The 20,999-nt window shown below is 37.0% G+C and overlaps 2 protein-coding genes across 18 annotated transcripts in view; one reads left to right on the top strand and one right to left on the bottom strand.

Annotated features, from left to right (window-relative positions):
• Positions 1-20,999, bottom strand: part of LOC100739557 (leucine carboxyl methyltransferase 1) — a 162,444-nt gene that overhangs the window by 30,428 nt on the left and 111,017 nt on the right. The window lies entirely within an intron of this gene.
• Positions 1-20,999, top strand: part of LOC110258044 (uncharacterized) — a 192,281-nt gene that overhangs the window by 85,649 nt on the left and 85,633 nt on the right. For 12 of the 17 annotated variants that reach the window (XR_014840458.1, XR_014840456.1, XR_014840457.1 and 9 more), the window contains one exon: positions 155-327. The exons of 1 other annotated variant lie outside the window; for it this stretch is intronic. The gene's annotated coding sequence lies outside the window, so the exon portion shown is untranslated. Of the gene's footprint in view, positions 1-154; positions 349-20,287; positions 20,474-20,999 lie in introns of those variants that run through there. 4 more of the 17 variants (XM_085017236.1, XM_085017237.1, XM_085017238.1 and 1 more) reach the window with 3 other exon arrangements.

Here is a 20,999-nt window from a genome sequence, read left to right as displayed (position 1 = left end):
AGCACAATATGTAGACCCTGTGAGCTCCATTTCCACTTAAGTAAGGGTCAGGAGACAAAGGCACAGGCTATAACGTCACCCAGGTTCTAATACTCTGATTTTTTCTTTAGCTTTAAGACTAATTTTTTATTTTCAAACTTTGTCCTTTTTGTAGATGATCCTAAATTTCTGACACTCAGCAAAATAAAGCTTGGAAGGCTGGGAATCTTTGATAGCTTTGAAAGCACTTGCTTCTTCAAGAGCTCTGTTTCCAGAACTTACAGCAGGAAACGGTTGCATTTTGGGGTCCTACCTTAAAGCAGAATAAGACTTGGCTACTCAGAGAAGGTAGGAAAACAAAATGTGGAGGTATGTGACTTTTCTTATTAAACACTGACCATATCCTCAATGACAAATGTAATTTTTGTATGATAATACTTTAAAGTGACTTTCTTTTTATTGTATGTCTTGTTTGTATGGGTATGCGTTTGCAATTTATGAGATTATATATATATATTAAAATTCTAATTAATATTCTGGATCATTAAGGTGTGAAAACAAGGGAAAAATTCACTAAATAAGTAACATCTTAAGGGAGGTCCTGGGATATCTTGGTAGTTGTCTGCAGAGAGTCTCAGGTTTTATGAAATGGTGAATTGAGTGGACTAGGCTGTGAAAGACCTAATAGTGTCACTTATTCCTTTGCCCTCATAACTAATGTAATGCCTTCCTTTACTGCTATGCCCATGTGAATTAAGAATGAGGCTGAATTAATTGGAGAGTTTGTGCTATAGTATTCTTGATTGCAGTATGATATTGTTATAGATGTAGATGCTTGGCACATGGAAATTACCCTCTTGTCTGCAGAGTATATTTCTATAATCTCAGCAGGATATAATAATTTCATAAGAAATTAAATGAAAGTGGAAATTAAATGGACATTTAAAGTATCAAGCAGCAGTGATTCAGAACACAATCATACATTTATATTCCATTTAAAATTAAGATGTGTAATTTAATCATCCATGATTTAGAAATATATATTTTAATAATTTATAGTATTAAAAAGGACATGGAGCTTTTTAAATTTTGTAATTAAGCATATGCATATAAATTTTAAAGTCTTAATTTGCTATGACATCATTCTAATATAATCCTGACATGATTATCACAACTATTAGTTTTTTTAGCTATATTAGAAGATTCTTTCTTTCCCTTTTATCCCAAATTATTTTATTGGTTCCGAAATCACTTTACAGTTGACATTTTGGAGGTAAATATATAGTTTGTTATGTCAGGGAAAAATTTATCTACTTGAAGATAAGTCATTTGCATTTTAACTATGTTGCTAAAATATTTGATGGATTTCAGTCTAAATCCAACCATTAACACAGTGAAGTAAGTTTTCATTTTTATTGTTAACAGGAAAGGGAAAGTTACAAATTACTGTACATATTGTTATTGAGTTTTGTTATAAATATTTTATGCACATACATTTGCACAAACCAAGAAACAATTACAGTAATATTTCTGCTTATGATTTAATTAAAACTTATTTGCATTCTAGTTTTCATTTATTATATGACACACATTTTAAAAGGAATAATTATTAAAATCACGAAGTCAGATATTAAAGTTAAAATGTTATATTTAAACACTAGAAGAGAACAAACTAGTGAATTGCATTTTAAATCTTAAATCTCATGTTTGTATCTCCAAATCTTCATATTATAGTTTGCCTCTTGTCAGAATATGTCTCAGTTAATCAATACTTTATGAATATTTACTGTTGGATAAAAATAAACATTTTATAGGTGCAAAATAGTTTTTTTTTTTCTTGTCTTTTTAGCTATTTCTTGGGCCGCTCCCACGGAATATGGAGGTTCCCAGGCTAGGGGTCGAATCGGAGCTGCAGCCACCGGCCTTTGCCAGAGCCACAGCAACATGGGATCCGAGCCGCATCTGCAACCTACACCACAGCTCACGGCAACGCCGGATTGTTAACCCACTGAGCAAGGCCAGGGATCGAACCCGCAACCTCATGGTTCCTAGTCGGATTCGTTAACCACTGCACCACGACAGGAACTCCAGGTGCAAAATAGTTTTATAAATATATTCGTATATTTTATATTAGTTTGAAAGCAGGTTATTATAGCATCACATACTTTAAACGATATTGAAGTTGAGATATTTGTTGAGATGGATTCTAACAAGTATATGTTAAATGAGAAATTAGTTTCAAAAGACAAAAAACAGGTTATATTTGTAATACTTGAAACAGACATCTTTCTTATAAGCCAATAAGAAAACTCAGAAAGCTAAAAATAAAAATACACAAAGAACATGAAAAGGCAATTCACAAGTGAAAATTCAGTGAATAATATACAACTGGAACATGAATTTAAATAGGATGTTTTGATTCTAAAAATCAAATACTGTTTTTAAACTTATAATGTTGCCCAATATTGAAACCATGTTTGTAATACACGTCATTTACATTCTGAAAATCAATTGCTATTTTTAATATATAATATTGCCAAATATTGAAAATGTATATTTTACAGTATGGGAAACGTTCACAGAATGTCTGTAAGTGCTGAACCAATGTGATTTGTGATAAGTTCACTTAAGGGAAAAAAAATAGACCGACTGAGGGAGGGCCCTGAGATGACAGCCAGAAAGCTGGAGTTGAAAGGTGCAAAGAAACCTGTGTAGGGGAGGGAGAATTCTCCACCCCTCAGAGTTTCTTTTGGCTGTTCCAAGAATCAAATTGACATAAGACAGATGACAGGAGAAAAAACAAATGTATAAGAACCCCACACACATGAGAGCTTCAAAGATGGAAAGATATGCATGGCATCCTGAGCTGAGGGACAGACCAAATAGCCTGGGGATTCCAAGAAGAGGAGGGAAATTCACATGACTATAAGAAGAACAGATGTTGGGTGATGAGATGTTTGCCACTCAGATAAAAATTATCCCTGGTAATGACTCTTACCTGGGGAAGACCCCCAGTATAAACATATCTAGGTAGCTTAGAGAGAGACAGGGGTTTATCTTCAACCTGCAGGTTCTTGATTGCCATGAGCTCCAAGTAATCCTCAAGCAAAAGTGGTACATTGTGGGGAGACACCTTCTGAGCCTCTTCACCTGTCATAGGCAAATAGGGTGACAATGCAAGCAGCGTGTGTTGGGGGAGAGCTTGGGCTTCTTCTAAGAATTACTAGAAGCATCACTCTGTATTTAAAAAAATATGTAGGAGTTCCCGTCGTGGCGTGGTAGTTAACGAATCCGACTGGGAACCATGAGGTTGCAGGTTCGATCCCTGCCCTTGCTCAGTGGGTCAAGGTTCCGGCGTTGCTGTGAGCTGTGGTGTAGGTTGTAGACACGGCTCAGATCCAGCGTTGTTGTGGCTCTGATTCGACCCCTAGCCTGGGAACCTCCATATGCCATGAGAGTGGCCCAAGAAAATGGCAAAAAAAGACAAAAAAAAGACAAAAAAAAAATGCAGCTTTCAGTAGCTCTCATTCTGACTGTCCACACTACCTGAAATGGTCAAAAGACAGAGATGAAGGCAAAATCTTTTTGATGCTTTTGGCACAACATCTGTGTTGAAATGCTTCAAAGAGCTCAACACATTGAACCTGCCCTGTTTTCTGGGATATGCTATACCACTGATTGATTGTGTAGGATATACAGATAGCAAACTTGATGTAGTTATTTTATTTTGTGAGATAACCAGGTAATCCATCTATGCAGCCTGTGTGTGTGTGTGTGTGTGTGTGTGTGTGTGTGTCTTTTTGCTATTTGGGCTGTTCCCACGGCATATGGAGGTTCCCAGGCTAGGGGTCAAATTGGAGCTGTAGCCACTGGCCTATGACAGAGCCCCAGCAATATGGGATCCGAGCCGCATCTGCAACCTACACCACAGCTCACGGCTATGCTGGATCCTTAACCCATGGAGCAAGGCCAGGGATCGAACCCACAACCTCATGGTTCCTAGTCGGATTCGTTAACCACTGCGCCACGTCGGGAACTCCCTATGCAGCCTTTTTTAAAAAGTGTAAGGATTTAAAAGGAAGAAGAAATTGGGGTCAGTCAAGACATGTTATTGTGATGGTTTACAGAGTTTTTTCTCAATGAGATTTGACTTTCCATCCATTCATTTGGTCTATGACTAGATCAGATTAGAAAATGATTCTCCAGTGAAGTGATTCAAGTTACTTACCATCTGACCTAGGGACTTTTACCTATGCAATTGCAGTAAGATTTTTTTTAGGTACCCCATCTGTTTCAGGCTTTAGTTCATTATGATCAATTAGCCCATGACAATGTTTGCAGGTGAAAACACTCGGTTTACTGAGCCAGTCCTATTTTCCATTACAGTAAACAGGCCTACCTTGACTCCAAACCTTAAGACTTTTTTCTTGTGGTCTGCCACTTCAGGAACTTAATATGTTGAAATCAGGGAAGGCATTCAAATAGTAGCACCTCTCATAATTACTCCCTGCTTCCAGTGGGCAGATACCACCAAACTTTTCAAAGATATTTTCTCCACACACAACTCAAACCACAATGCATTCTTTCCAGTGCCTTTTTTGGGGAGAGTGTTTTCTGTGAAATCCAAGGGAAAATTCTCTTTTTTTTTGGATGTTGAGCAATTTGCGCACACATCAGGTGTCCTATCCCCATAAGCTCTGTGATTCCTTCCTATCTATCACATGGAGTTAGGCTATTTCAACCTCATATAATATAAGCCATATTTGAATTCATGCTCCAGTTACAAATCAAATTGTTAGAACTATTTCCCACAATGAAGCTAACACCATGAATCTAGAATACCCTATCTGTGTATGCAAGTAAGCCCACCTGGACAGGTTCAGCCTGATTCAGTGTTGTGTTCTTTCTTCCCTGATCTGGCATCCAGTATTGGGTTACAACATAACTTTTTAAAATCATACCAGATATTTGATGTGTATGATATACTCCAATGCAGACTTTGTACTTGGCATTGATCCCCCAATGAGACCTATTTGGATTGAAACCTAATTATAGGTTTTATAGCAATGATACATGCTAGAGGTAGGTTCTAAGGCAAGATGTTTACGAGGCAACTACCCAAGTGAAATTGTTAGAGTTAAAGGGCCATTAACTTCAGAATGGGAAGGAGAGATTGCTTATCCAGGAAAAGAGTTTCAAGGCAACTAGGATTCAAGGAGCATAGATTCATCAGAATCCCCCATATTGTCTCACTGCTATCCAAACACTACTTTGCTAATTATAGGACTAGAAAGGATGTGAATTGTCATTCAGCAAATGGCAGCCTCATAATCTGCGTCTAACTTTCTGAAATATTTGTAGTGTGTCTAAAAAGAGCTTTAAAAGAGAATTTAGGGGAAATCATAGAAGCCCTCTCACTCTCTGATCATTACTTGAAATGGAAATTTAAATTCCTGACATTGTCCTTTGCTTTCTGTAATCACTCAAAAAGAACTAACTCAAAACAGTATTCTAATCATTATTTATGCCATATTATCTTATTGCACAAGTCACTTGTCTCTTACTGCATGGATTTCAATAGCAGTCTTATTTCATTCACCTTCAGATAGGCATTTGTAAAAGACACATTGATGCTGCACGCCATGTTCCTCAAAGGTCCCATTTTTCACTGCTGATTTTACTCTTGTCTTCAGATCTCTTCATGTTGGATAACCAACTCCATACACGAATAGATAAATAAATGTAAATCTGGAAGGAATGTACAAAATCACTTAACCAAACAAATCATGTGTAGAATTCAAAAGATGTAAATTCCAACTGCTAAAAATGCATTCAACCAAAAATTGTGGCAGTTTGCCTACATAATAATTACTTTATTTTTATTTAATATAGATTATTTTATTGTGACTCTGTATTCATTTACTTATTTATTTATTGTCTTTTTGCCATTTCTAGGGCCGCTCCCATGGCATATGGAGGTTCTCAGGCTAGGGGTCTAATTGGACCTGTAGCCGCTGGCCTATGCCAGAGCCACAGCAATGCAGGATCTGAGCCGCATCTGCAACCTACACCACAGCTCATGGCAATGCTGGATCTTTAACACACTGAGCAAGGCTAGGGGTCAAACCCGCAACCTCATGGTTCCTAGTCGGATTCATTAACCACTGCGCCACAACGGGAACTCCTATTGTGACCTTTTAATATGAGTCAATTTGAGTGTCAGCAGAGCTAAACAGAAGATTTTTGTTCTTAATACTTCATTTTTTAAAAGGGAAAAGTATAAGGTTTTATTAGGCTAGGACTTTCAATATTTTATGGAATAAAAGTGAGAATGGACATTCTTGTCTTATTCCTGATTTTAGTGGAAATACTTTCCACTAAATTGTTTATACCAATGAATAGCTCATACTTCTCAAATATTAGAAGAAAAATCACTTTAAAATAAGTAAGAATATATGAAATATTGTGTGTTTTATTATTCTTAACTACAACAATTAAAAATAAACTTTATGGAGTTCCCTTTGTGGTTCACTGGGTTAAGAACCTGACATAGTGCCCATGAGGAGGGGTGTTCAATACGGACCTCACTCAGTGGGTTTAGATCAGATGTTACCATGAGTGGTGGTGTAAGTCACAGATGTGACTTGGATCTGGCATTGCTGTGGCTATGGTGTGGGCTGGCAGCTGCAGCTCTGATTCAACTCTTAATGCCAGGAACTTCCATATACCACAGGCACAGCCCTAAAAAAGAGAAAGAAAACAAGAAATGAATAAACTTTATTAAACACTATAAATTTTAAGTTATATAATACTAATAGAATGGTTACTAGTAAAAAAAAAAGAGAAATTTGGCTATTTGAATTTGTATTAGTGAAATTAATTTTTAGCCATATATGAAAAACCAGGAGTTTCTGTCATGGCTCAGTGGTTAACGAATCCAACTAGGAACCATGAGGTTGCAGGTTTGATCCCTGGCCTTGCTCACTGGGTTAAGGATTCAGCATTGCCACGAGCTGTGGTGTAGGTTGCAGATGTGGCTTGGATCCTGCGTTGCTGTGGCTCTGGCATAGGCTTGGCAGCTACAGCTCTGATTAGACCCCTAGCCTAGGAACCTCCATATGCTATGGGTGTGGCCCTAGAAAAGGCAAAAAGACAAAAAGACAAAAAAAAAGAAAAACCAATGGCTAACATCATTCTCACTGGTGAAAAGCTGAAAGTATTTCCACTAAAATCAGGAATAAGACAAGAATGTCCATTCTCACTACTTTTATTCCATAAAATATTGAAAGTCCTGGGATTGTAAATTGGTGCAACCACTGTGGAAAGCAGTATCGAGATTCCTCAGAAAACTAAACATAGAACTACCATTTGATCCAGCAATCCCACTCCTGGGCATCTATCCAGAGAAAACCACGACTCGCAAAGACACATGTACTCCAATGTTCATTGCAGCACTATTTACAATAGCCAAAACATGGAAACAACCTAAATGTCCATTGACAGAGGAGTGGATCCAGAAGATGTGGTACATATACACAATGGAATATTACTCAGCCATCAAAAAGAACGAAATACCAGCATTTTTAGCAACATGGATGGACCTAGAAACTATCATGCTAAGTGAAGTCAGCCATACAATGAGACACCAACATCAAATGCTTTCACTGACATGTGGAATCTGAAAAAAGGACAGAGAGAACTTCTTTGCAGAACAGATGCTGACTCACAGACACTGAAAAACTTATGGTCTCCAGAGGAGACAGTTTGGGGGATGGGAGGATGTGCTTGGGCTGTGGGATGGAAATCCTGTGAAATCAGATTGTTATGATCATTATACAACTACAGATGTGATAAATTCATTTGAGTAATAAAAAAAATGAAAAAAAAGAGTCCTAGCCATAGCAGTCAGAAAAAAAGAAATAAAAGGATCAAAATTGGAAAAGAAGTGAAACACTGTTTGCAGATGACATGATACTATACATAGAAAATCCTGATGATGCTACCAGAAAACTATTAGAGCTCATCGATGAATTCAGTAAAGTTGCAGGATACCAAATTAATACACAGAAATTTCTTGCATTCATATATAGTAACAAAACATCAGAAAGAGAAATTAAGGACACAATCCCATTAATTATCATATCAAAAGTATTAAAATAACTAGGAATAAACCTACCTAAAGAGGCAAAGGATCTGTAGTGAAAAGTGTGGAATGTGGATAAAAGAAATTGAAGATGACACACACATATCAACGTGTACCCCATGCTCTTGGATTGAAAGTGTCCATATTGTCAAAATGACTGTACTACCCAAGGTAATCTACAAATTCAGTGAAATCTCCTATCAAATTACCAATGGCATTTTTCATAGAACTAAAACCAAAAATTTTTGAGTTGGTGTGAAAACACAAAGGATCCTGAGTAGCCAAATCAATCTTGAAAAAGAAAAACAGAAATTGAGGAATCAGGCTCCCTGGCTCCAGACTATACTACAAAGCCACGATTATCAATACAGTATGGAACTGACACAAAACCAAACATAGATCAGTGGAACAGGCTCTAAAGCCCAATCATGAACCCACTCACCTATGGTCAACTAATCTATAACAAAATAAGGCAAGAATCTACAGTGGAGAAGACAATCTCTTCAGTAAGTGATGCTGAGAAAACTAGACAGCTACATGTAAAAGAATGTTTCTCTAACACCATTCACAAAAATAAACTGATGAAAGTGGTGAGAGTGGGCATCCTTGTCTTGTTCCATATTTTAGTGGGAAGGCTTTCACCTTTTCTCCGTTGAGTGTTACATTGGCTGTGGGTTTGACATCAATGGCTTTGATTATGTTGATATGTTCCCTCTATACCTACTTGAGTAAGAGTTTTTATCATGAATGGATGTTAGATTTTGTCAAATGCTTTTTCTGCTTCTACTGAGATGATCATGTGGCTTTTGACTTTTTGTTCATTAATGTGATGTATGACATTGATTGATTTGCATATGTTGAACCATCCTTGTGAACCTGTGATGAACCCCTCTTGGTCATGGTGTATGAGCTTTTTAATATGTTGCTGGATTTAGTTGGCTAAAATTTTGTGGAGAATTTTTGTGTCTATATTCATTAAAGATACTGGCCTGGAACTTTCTTTTTTAGTAGTATCTTTGTCTGGTTTTGGTGCGAGGGTGATGGTGGCTTCATGGAATGTGTTTGGGAGTATTCCTTCTTCAACCTTTTGGAAAATTTTAAGAAGGATGGGTATAAGTTCTTCTGTGTGTGTTTGGTAGAATTCACCTTTGAAGCCATCTGGTCCTGGACTTTTGTTTGTAGGGAGTGTTTTTATTACATATTCAATTTCATTTCTATTGATTGGTCTGTTGACTTGATCTATTCTTGATTCCATTTGGGCAGGCTGTAAGTCTCTAGAAAGTTGTCCTTTTCTTCTAGGTTATCAAGTTTGTTGGCATATAAAATTGTTCATAGTATTCTCTTATTTTTTTTGTATTTCTGCAGTATCCATATATATTTCTCCTTTTTCACTTTTCATTTTGTTTATTTGAGTTTCTTCTCTCCTCCTCTTGGTGAGTCTGGGCAGAGATTTATCAATTGTTTACCCTTTCAAGGAAAGAGCTCATTGTTTTATTGATTTTTTTCTATTTTTTTGATAGTAATATCCTCTTCTTGAATGGATCATTTTATCATTCAATATTGTCCTTCTTCATCTTTTCTTATGGCCTTCATTTTAAAGTCTGTTTTGTCTGGCAAATAACAAATGCTAGAGAGGGTGTGGAGAAAATGGTACCCTCCTTCACTGTTGGTGGGAATGTAAATTGGTACAACCACTCTGGAAGACAGTATGGAGGTACCTCAAAAAACTAAATATAGAGCTACCATATGGCCCAGAAGTTCTACTCCTGGGCATATATCTTGAACAAAACTTTCCTTGAAAAATACACATGCACCCAATATGTTCATTGAAGCACTATTCACAATAGCCAAGACATGGAAACAAAATGTCCATGAATGGATTAAGAAGTGTGGTATATATACACAAAGGAATACTCCTCAGCCATAGAAAAAAACAAAATAATGCCATTTGCAGCAACATGATATGGAACTAGAGACTCTCATACTAAGTAAATTAGATCAGAAACAGAAAGACAAATACCATATGATATCACTTGTATCTGTAATCTAATATACAGCACAAATGAACCTATCTACAGAAAGAAAGAAACTCATGGGCTTGGAGAACAGACTTGTGGTTGCCAGGGGGCAAGGGGAGAGAGTGGAATGGGCTGGTAGTTTGGGGTTAGTAGATGTCAGCTCTTGCCTTTGGAATGGATAAGCAATGAAATCATGCTGTATAGCACAGGTTACTATACCTAGTCACATGTGATGCAACATGATGAAGGTTAATGTCAAAGAAAGAATGTGTATCTATCTATTTATCTAGATATATATGTGTGACTGTGTTACTTTGCTGTACAGCAGAAATTGATAGAACATTGTGAATTAAGTACAGTAGAAAAAATAAAAATCTTAAAGTCAACATGGATTAAAGACCTAAGTGTTAGAACAAATACCATAAAAACATAGGCAGAACATTCTTTGTCATAAATCTCAGCAATATCCTTTTTTGTGGGGGTGGTGCTGCATTCATGGCATATGGAGGAGGTTCCCAGGCTAGGGGTCAAATTGGAGCTATGGCTGCCAGCCTACACCACAGCTACAACAACACAGGATCTGAGCCACATCGGCGACCAACACCACTGCTCATGACAGTGAAGGATCCTTAACCTTCTGAGCTAGGCCAGTGATCGTACCTCATGGACACTAGTCAGATTTGTTTCTGCTGAGCCATGATGGGAACTCTAGCAATATCTTTTTGGATCCACCTCCTAGAGTAATTAAAAATGAGACCTAATTAAACTTAAAAGCTTTTGCACAACAAAGGAAACTATAAAAAATGAAAAGGCAACCCAGAAAATAGGAGAAAATCTTTGCAGATGTAGATGACAAGGGATTAATCTCCAAAATATACAAACATCTCATGCAGCTTTATATTAAACAGGAGTTTATTTATTGATAAACATTTTTTGAGAAATTCAAAATGTTTAAAATTTATTTCAAGGGGAAATGTTGGCAGAAGGATAAATTAGGAGTTAAGGATTAATCTTACATAGTACTATACATAAAATAGATAAATATCAAGGGCCTATTGTATAGCAGAGGGAAATCTCAATATTCTGTAACAAACTATTGGGAAAAGAATCTGAAAAAGAATGGATATATGTATAACTGTTTCACTTTGCTGTACACTTGGAAGGAACACAACACTGTAAGTCAACTATACTATAATACAAGTTTTTGTTGTTTTTGTTTTTTTTTAGGGCCGCACCTGTGGAAGTTTCCAGGCTAGGGGTTGAATTGGAGCTGCAACTGCTGGCCTACACCACAAGCACAGCAACACAGGATCTGAGCCACATCTGCAACCCACAGCGGAGCCCATAACAATAGCATATCCTCAAGCCACTGAATGGGGCCAGGGATCAAACCTGCATTCTCATGGATCCTAGTTGGGTTCATTAACTGCTGAGCTACAGCAAGAATGCCCCAGTTTTCTTTAAATGAATTCTGAACCATTATCCTTTGTAGAGGTTGTTATTTTTAAAATTAAAAATTTTGAATTGCTCAAAAAATGTGTATCAATATATTTTTAAGGTAAATAGGCCTTTGCCTTTATACTGTACTATTCTCTCAAACTTCTGGCTATTAAACTTTATAAATGAATAAATTAAGGAAAATCATATCTCAACTCTGACCTCAAAACAGCTGTTTTCCCACCTAGCAATCTAACTATAGCTCAGTCTGTAGAGGAGGTGATTTGAATATGTAAGACTCTCTTGAGCCTTGACTTTTCAGTTTTCTTGGCCTGATTATCTCCACCATGAGTGTGAGTTCACTCTCATACACTGTATGAATCAGGGCCTTAAAGAAGTACTTTTTTATCTTAACTCTCCTCAAAGGTACTTTCTCAGCACTTAACTGAGAAAGAGCTTCTGCATCCAGCTGACTTACAGAGGTTGTTAAGTGACTATGAATCTAGTTAGTTGCCAGCAAAATTCCCCCAATACACTCTTGAGAATTTACTTCTCCACTGAACCAGTGGATTTGTTTCTCACAGTTCAATAAATTATTAATACAGACATTTTATTAATAAAAAAGAATATTTTATATTTGAAACCTCATTTTAAAAAATGAGGGATGTTTCCATGCTTATGTTTCTATATTATTTCATTTGACCTTTGCAATGTTTGATGGAACAGACTGGATAAGAATGACCATTTAGCCTTAATTTTCCTTTAATATAGTGATTAAACCAACCCAATTCCGATGGCTGAAACTAATTTCTTTACATTATGTTTCTGTCCCTTTCTTTATTATTTTCTTGGTGTTTATGGGTTTATTTCACTCCCCATCAGACAATAGTGTTTATTTTTTTCTGTCATTTATGTTCAGGGTTCACTGAAATATCACCTGAGAGATTAATCCCACTGAGAACTCTAAGCTGAGTCCTAAAGTGGAGGTAACTTTTTCAGAGCCAAGAAGAATGAAGAGACTGCAGAACCTCATTTATTTGCCTGAATATTTTGAATTTTGTGGCTTACATGCTACTGCTATTAGTTATCCTGTATTATAACTAGCTGTGCATATGTGTTTATGAAATCTCTGCCATATAAAGTTGTTATTTAATACATTTGTTTTTCATAAACTCTGCCTTAACCTTGACATTATCCTGTTTTTCTCGTTGCCCATCTCAACTCATCACAGCCCACAGTTCTCTTTGATATTAATATATTGTGATTCATGGTGTGCAATAAATTTTCAGTTGCTTACACCAGCAACTGCCAATGTATGTGATTTCAGATGCCTTTGATATGTTTTTGATCTATTTACTTAGCAATTAAATTATGCCAAATTCTAGGAGAATTGCTGGCCCAAATTTTACCAAATGCCAGGCTGCAACCCATTGTTTTTTTTTTTTTTTTTTTAGTCTTTTTGTCTTTTGTTGTTGTTGTTGCTATCTCTTGGGCCGCTTCTGCGGCATATGGAGGTTCCCAAGCTAGGGGTTGAATCGGAGCTGTAGCCACCGGCCTACGCCAGAGCCACAGCAACGCGGGATCCGAGCCGCGTCTGCAACCTACACCACAGCTCACGGCAACGCCGGATCGTTAACCCACTGAGCAAGGGCAGGGACCGAACCCGCAACCTCATGGTTCCTAGTCGGATTCGTTAACCACTGCGCCACGACGGGAACTCCCCATTGTTTTTTATATACATGTTTCTGTGGTCTGGGACCTTCTTTGATGTTCTGTCCAGCCTTAGTGGAAGTGTGGTTCTTTTATTATATTTATCATATATTATTTTAAATAAAAATAGAAATATAATGCTTACTTTCCCATACTCAAAAGGAGAGGAAATTAAGCTCTATATCCTGGTGATAGCATAATTTTTTTTTTTTTTTTTTTTGCCTGTTCTAGGGCCACTCCCATGGCACATGGAGGTTCCCAGGCTAGGGGTCAAATTGGAGCTGTGGCCGCTGGCCCACGCCAGAGCCACAGCAACACGGGATCCAAGCCACACCTGTGACCCACATCACAGCTCACGGCAACGCCGGATCCCCAACCCACTGAGCAAGGCCAGGGATCGAACCTGCAACCCCATGGTTCCTAGTCAGATTCATTAACTGAGCCACGAGGGACTCCAAAATCCTGGTAATAGAATAATTAAATATTTTGATGTGTTAAAATTCACCACTGAAGTTAATGTATCTATTGGGAGAGATACTTTGAGGCTATGCAGATATACTGTTTATCCTTAAATATTTGTTCACACATTTTATCATTCATCATTGGCCTTGCCTACAGTGATTACTGTGGTATTCTCATGGTGATTTTCTATTTTCACATTTCTTCTTCATTTGTTACTTTAAATTGTTTCCTAAGAAAGATCTGTTCTTTATTTAAATGAGATGGATTCATGGTTATTATATTAGCTTTCTATTGCATCTTTAAAGATATTGCATTTAGTGACTCAACAACAACATGCATTTATCGTCTCACATTTCTCATGTGTCAGAGTCTGGGCAGGCTGTAGCTCAGCCAGTTGCCCTGTTCTAAGACCCACAAGGCAGAAACCAGGTATACACAGGGCTGAATAATTTTCTAGAGTCACTTCCAAGTTCACTCAGGTTGTTGGTAGGATTCATTTACCTGCAGTCATGGGCCTGAAGTGTACTTGCTGGATTTCAGCCAGGTGTCCTTCTCTGCTTCTAGAAACCACCAGCATTTGCAGATTCACAGTCCCTTTCCAAGCCAGAAAGGATGGGCAGGCCACCTCATGCTTTGAATCTCTTCTCTGACTCTCTCTGTGCTGCATCTCCCTCTCCGAGCCCTGCTGGATAGAAATCTCTCTGCTGTTAAGGGCTCAAGTGATTAGATTGGGCCTATCTGGAGAACTGAGGATAATCTCCTTATTTAAAGTTTCATAACCTTAATTATATCTGCAAAGTTCTTTTTGCCAGGTAACATAAAGTGTTCCAGGCAACAGAGATTAAAGGAGCCACAATCCTCCTACCACAGTTACTTATTTTATTCTTTGGTATATAAACAAATGATTTTGTGCTGTGTTTTGGTACTCACATCCTTCTAGCTTTGCTCATTAGAAGCTTATTTCAGGTTGGTTCCTAGGTCCTTTATCATACCTCTCCTTCTTTTTAGCACTTTTTTACTTTGTGACACTACTGAATGCCCCCAAGCTCATCTGTTATTTTCCCTGCCCTAGCCCCTATGGTGAGAAATTTCTATAAGGAGCCTATTCAGTATCTTGTAATAATTTATAATGGAAAAGAATCTGTAAAGTGTATGTGTGTGTGTGTGTGTGTACGTGTGTGTGTATAAACTGAATCACTTTGCCATGTACTTGAAATGCTATAAATCAATTTTATTTCAATAAAAAATAAAAGTTATAGAAAAACAGATCAAACACAAGATGAGAGGGAAAAAATCCAATTATCTATAGATGTCAGACAACTAGCAGACAGAGAACACTACAATTCACATTACATGTAAACAGGTAAATATACACGAATCCTTTAGACTCTGCTCTGGAGTCTGCATCTGATTTATGACTCAAAAAGAGACTGTGATTTAGATCTAGATGCCAGTGTTATCCTATTACTACCTCATGACTTCCTTAAAATAAGGACCATTCTTTGACATTATGCCCTTTAATATGGCCTATCTCCTTTTCTCTCTCTTTTTTTTAGTTTTAAATAAATTTTATTTGAATATAGGTGACTTAAAATGTTATGTTAGTTTCAGATGTACAGCAAAGTGAATCAGCCATTCATATACATATATATCCATTCTCTTTTGGATTCTTTCTCCATATGGGCTATCAGAGAGTATTGAATACATTTCCCCAGGCTGTAGGTCCCTGTTATTCATCTATTTTGTATATATAATAGTATGTCTATGCCAATCCCAACCTCCCAATCTATTCCTCCATTTCTTCCCCCCAACAGTGTCTCCCCTTTAGTAAGTATAAGTTTGGTTTTGAAATCTTTGAGCCTGTTGTTTTGTGAATATGTTTTGTATCATTTTTATTAGATTCAACATATAAGTTATAGCATATGTTATTTGTCTTTCTCATTCTGACTTCCCTTGTAATGATAATCTCTGGATCCATCCATGGTGCTACAAATGGCATTATTTCATTCTTTTTTAATGGGTGAGTAACATTCCATTGTATGTATGTACCACATCTTCTTCATTCTTCGTTGATGGACATTTGGGTTGCTTCCATGTCTTGGCCACTAAATACTGTTGCAGTGAACATTGAGGTGCATGATTACTCTGGTTTCTCTTCAGATCTTATAAATCTTTTCCTTTTCTCTTGATTTTGTCTTTCTGGAACTTCTTTGAGCATCATGTCTCCTCTCTTTCATACTTACATTTTTTTTTTTTTGTCTTTTTGCCATTTTCTTGGGCCGCTCTCATGGCATATGGAGGTTCCCAGGCTAGGGGTTGAATCGGAGCTGTAGCCACCAGCCTACGCCAGAGCCACAGCAACGCTGGATCCAAGCCGCGTCTGCAACCTACACCACAGCTCACGGCAACGCCGGATCATTAACCCACTGAGCAAGGGCAAGGATCCAACCGAACCCGCAACCTCATGGTTCCTAGTCGGGTTCGTTAACCACTGCGCCACGACGGGAACTCCCATACTTACATTTTTAAAAATTTCTATATTTTTTTCTAAGTCATTGATTTTTTTATGACCTACAAATTCAATTAACTTTATCTGGCACTAAATACATCCACTATTTTTTTAATGTTTATATTTTATTGTTATTTATAAATCAGTATGGACAAAGAAATAACAGCTTATGTGCTGAAAAACTTAATAAAATCATTTTTACCATGATCACTATTTCTATTGTATACATATGTATAAATTCTGTTACTGCTGTTTTAGCAGTGGAGTCCTTTAAATGATAATTTACTTCAATTTTTTCCAACATTCCTAATTTTAAATTGTACCTTATAAGCTATATTCTGTGAGAAAACTCCATATCAAAAGTTTGACATTTGAACTTTAATACAGACTAATCTGGCTACTGGTTTAAACCTTACCAAATCCTGACTCCCATCTAGTTAAATGTTTGATAACTCACATTTTATACACAAGAATCCTGAGATGTTGACTTTCCATAGGTTAAAGAATAAGTAAAGTGGTAAAATTAGAATTCAAGTCCCCTGGTAATCTCTTCTCCTTACTACCACCTTTGCAGTGAATAAATCCTGAGGGTTTCTGCTAGATCTTTTATGGTGTAAAAAAAAGCTATTTTGGTCCAAAGAGGAAGGTAAAGTACATGATATCTGCCTTCACAAGATTTGCATCCTTTTTAGAATATTTCTGGAAAGTCTAATCACCATGTTGACTCAAGTACTGTTGTAGAGGAGTAAATGCAATGTAAGATTCCTGCACTCTACCTTGTGGACCACATAGAGATGGAATTGATGGTCGGTACCATCCCGAAGTTAATAGTGGGCAGTCTATGGATTGAACCTAAAAATCAAACACGTGGCATAATGGAATGATAGTTTAGAAAAGAGGTGTAGAATGCTCTTTTATTTTTTCAGTCACCAATCTGATATGCTTTCAAGCTTCTTCTGTTTTTTGTTTTCCTGAAGACTTCTGTAGCATTCATGAATATGTACACTTCAATCAGTTTGTAATCTTGCAGCACATATCAACCCCTCAGACTGTTTATCAAAGTTACATTAATTGTGGTAAGGCCTGAATTACATCAGTTCTTCCAACTACACCATAAGCTCCATGAAAGCTGGAGACAAATGTGCAGTAATGTTTAGTCTTACATCTTTTCTCATGACATTTAGATGTCAACAAAATCATTACTAAAAAAATCTAACATAATTTAGCCAATTTCACATGAGAAAAAAATGAATGTATCTTAAAATCATGTTTTTCCACACTTTCTGCATGATATTTTTTCTTTCATACAATTTGTAATTCTTTTGTCATTCCATGTAGAATAACAATCTCTCATACACCCAGAATATCAGTTTAATCAATATTAATGATTATGTAATTTAGAGTGGTCATCATCTTCCTTAACCAAAGTATGATTATTTAAGGGTACATTCCACTCCTATTAATATAAATGAAATGGACATATATTGAAATGCATAAAGCTTTTCTTATATTTAAAACTTTTTTCTTAGGCTGGATTCCCAGCATTGTAATTACAAAAGCTGAGAGGGCATTTTGGCATATTGAAATAGAATGATTTTCAGATTATGTAAAATGCTTCCTGAATGCACCTCATGTGTGATAGAAATAAGGCATCTAGGGTTTATAATTACAGTATTTTGTCATAGGAAACATGGAAATACTTTATCAGAGAAATTACATTTTAAAAAAATTATATTTTATTGCTGTACTTTCTTGTGTCTGAATGTACTGTACAGAAAGAATTTTTGATTGTAGTATTTACAACAGCAGTTCATTCAGAGGAGAACCATTCATGCTTATCGTTATATGCAATCATGAAATGAATAGCCATTTAGCTTCCTGACATGGTGTCTCATGTATTGTTTCTTCTTATACTACATCAAAGTTTAGATGGGAAGGAATTTGCTAAATTTGGGGACCCAATACTTGCATACTTGAAATTTACATTTTTGTTTCCAGTTAATTTCTGTTCTTTGAGCTCATCCTTAGTGTATCACTATAAATGAGTGGTGGGAAAAAAGAAACATTCCAGGTGTAAAGAGCAGAAATAGAGTTAATATAGGGAAGTTTAAGACTTAAAAAATCAACAGATGGCCTGTAGGAGTGAGAATCAAGTTCCTGCACTAGAATTAATGGTCATAAAACTTTGGCAACAATAAAGAGATGGAGCATGATAATGTGAGAAAAAAAGAATGTATGCATGTATGTGTAATTGGGTCACCATGCTGTACAGTAGGAAAAAAATGTATTGGGGAAATAATAAATAAAAAATAAATAGAAGTTTTAAAAAAAGAGAGATCAGTGGTTGCCAGGGTTGGGGGAGATGAATAGACAGACCACAGAGGACTTTTAGGACCTTGAAAATAACTCTGTACAGCAGAAATTGACACAGCATTGTAAATCAAATATAACTAAAAGAAGAAAATAACTTTGTATGACATTATAATGTTGGATATATGTCATTTCATCAAAACTCACTGTATAACATCAAGAGTGAAACTGAAGGTAAAGGATGAACCTTGGGTGATGATGATGTGTTCACTGTAGGTTCATCCTCCATGAAATGGTACTAGTGATGTGACATTGACAATAGGGAAGACTGTGTGTGGGGGAGGGCAGGAAGTGTAAGAGAGAAATCTTTGTACCTTCCTGTAAATATTGTGGTTAACCTCAAACTGCTCCAAGAATAAAGTCTTTAAATGAAAAGGAACCAATGGTCACTGCTGTGATCCAGGGTCACTGCAGATGACCTAGAAACTGGCCATCCAAATACTGGTTTGCTCGCTGGAAGAAATAATCAGCATTGGTTGGCTCCCCTTCTTAAATATTCCTTCTACATATCAAACAAATGCTTCTTAGCCTGGATCATATCTCTTCTCCAAATGAAGCCACAAGGAAATAGAAAAAAAATAGTTTTGACTTTTTCATCTCTAAGTTCAGAAAGGCACACACTAGAAGAAGATAAGAATGGATGTGGAGAATTAACAAGCCGTATTCTACCCTGGCTTCCTACTGAAGATCTATACAACTTATAAAGACATGTAAAATCCACTAATAAACAACCGTGCACACCTAATGTACTGTACTTATTCTTGGCATGTCCACAGATACATGCATGCATTTAACATTTTACCAGGGAATATCTGAGTGTCCTTTTATTTACTTCATTTATCTGTGAGTGATTATTATTTCTGTAATTCAAACATCGGCAAACAACCTCTAGCACACAATGTCTTTATAAGGCAGGGTGAGAAGGATGAACAGCTTCTGCTACAGTCCTCACTTAGGCAACTGCCCAAAGTTCATATTTTGAAAAACTTTTTTCCCCCACATTTCCTATGTTCCATTAACTTTTTGGATGGCCAGGGTTGTTTATTTGGGGATAGAGGAGGCCAGAATCTCTCTTATTGAGGAGTCATAGCTGTCTGGATCTTATGACTCCTTGGGTTCTGTAATAAGTCATTTTCTTTCACCACCAGACTTAGCAGTTATTAGGAAATGCTTTGATTATTTCAGGAACATTGTAGAGGAAATTTGAAATAAAGTGTTTTTGCAGAAATTGGGAACAAAATGTGTGTCATTTAAAATTTGACATCAAAACTTCATAATTAAAACCATTCCAAGTTGTATAGTTTCTGAAGTGCTGTAATTATTGACATTTTAAAATAAAACTCCTGCTTTTTCTTAGGATATAGTCACAAGAGAATGTTCTTACACCCTAGCAACATGATCAAAATATCTGAGAACTTAGTTGCAAAGAATCTAACTCAAATCCAAAAAATGGCAGCTCTGTTGGGGAACGAGGGACCGACAGCCACTGTCATTCTTGGCAGAGCAGCAGGAAACAAAGGGAACTGCCACAGATGCAAGAGCACTGATGAAATTGATAAAACTAGTAAAACCTTGAGGGCATTCTGGCATGAGAGTCCAGAATCCCTGGGAAGCCCAGACACAACAGAAATCTCCATGCAATTTCCACTTTTTACACAGGCTTCCAACAGACAGCTCCTGAGAGTGACTGGAAGCTGAAAGAGCCCTCCCCTGAGGAAAGAGTGCTAACCTCTGAGAGTTGTCAAGGAGGAGAGACGTCCACCAGGCACATCAAGTCTACTCTGAGGAGGCAGCAATTGCCTTCAGTTTGAGAGAAGTTCAGAAGGCATGCTGAGCCTCCCCCAGGTGAATACTCAAGGATCCTTTGAAAATCAAATCTTAGAGACACAACTGGGAGAAACAACAACAACAACAAAAGACAAAAGATAAAAAAAAAATAATAATAATCAATAGAAATTATTCCAACTAAAATACAAAAAAAAAAAAGTTTTTTTTTTTTGGTCTTTTTTTTGCTATTTCTTGGGCCACTCCCGCAGCATATGGAGATTCCCAGGCTAGGGGTCGAATCGGAGCTGTAGCTGCCAGCCTACACCAGAGCCATAGCAACGCAGGATCCAAGCCGTGTCTGCAACCTACACCACAGCTCTCGGCAACTCCGGATCGTTAACCCACTGAGTAAGGCCAGGGACCGAACCCGCAACCTCATGGTTCCTAGTCGGATTTGTTAACCACTGTACCACGACGGGAACTTCAAACAAAAGTAGATTAATGAAAATAATTTCTAGAGTTCCCTTTGTGGCTCAGCGGAAATGAATTTGACTAGCATCCATGAGGATGCAGGTTCCATCTCTGGCCTTGCTCAGTGGGTTAA

The sequence above is a fragment of the Sus scrofa genome, chromosome 3 (genome assembly GCF_054392235.1).
Source record: "Sus scrofa isolate SSC_HxYL_T2T_F1_AM1 chromosome 3, Sscrofa_HxYL_maternal_Yorkshire_Landrace_v2.0, whole genome shotgun sequence".
NCBI classification, from domain to species: domain Eukaryota; kingdom Metazoa; phylum Chordata; class Mammalia; order Artiodactyla; family Suidae; genus Sus; species Sus scrofa.
The sequence above is the reverse complement of the archived record's forward strand: the minus strand, read 5'-3'. Positions and strand labels throughout refer to the sequence as shown.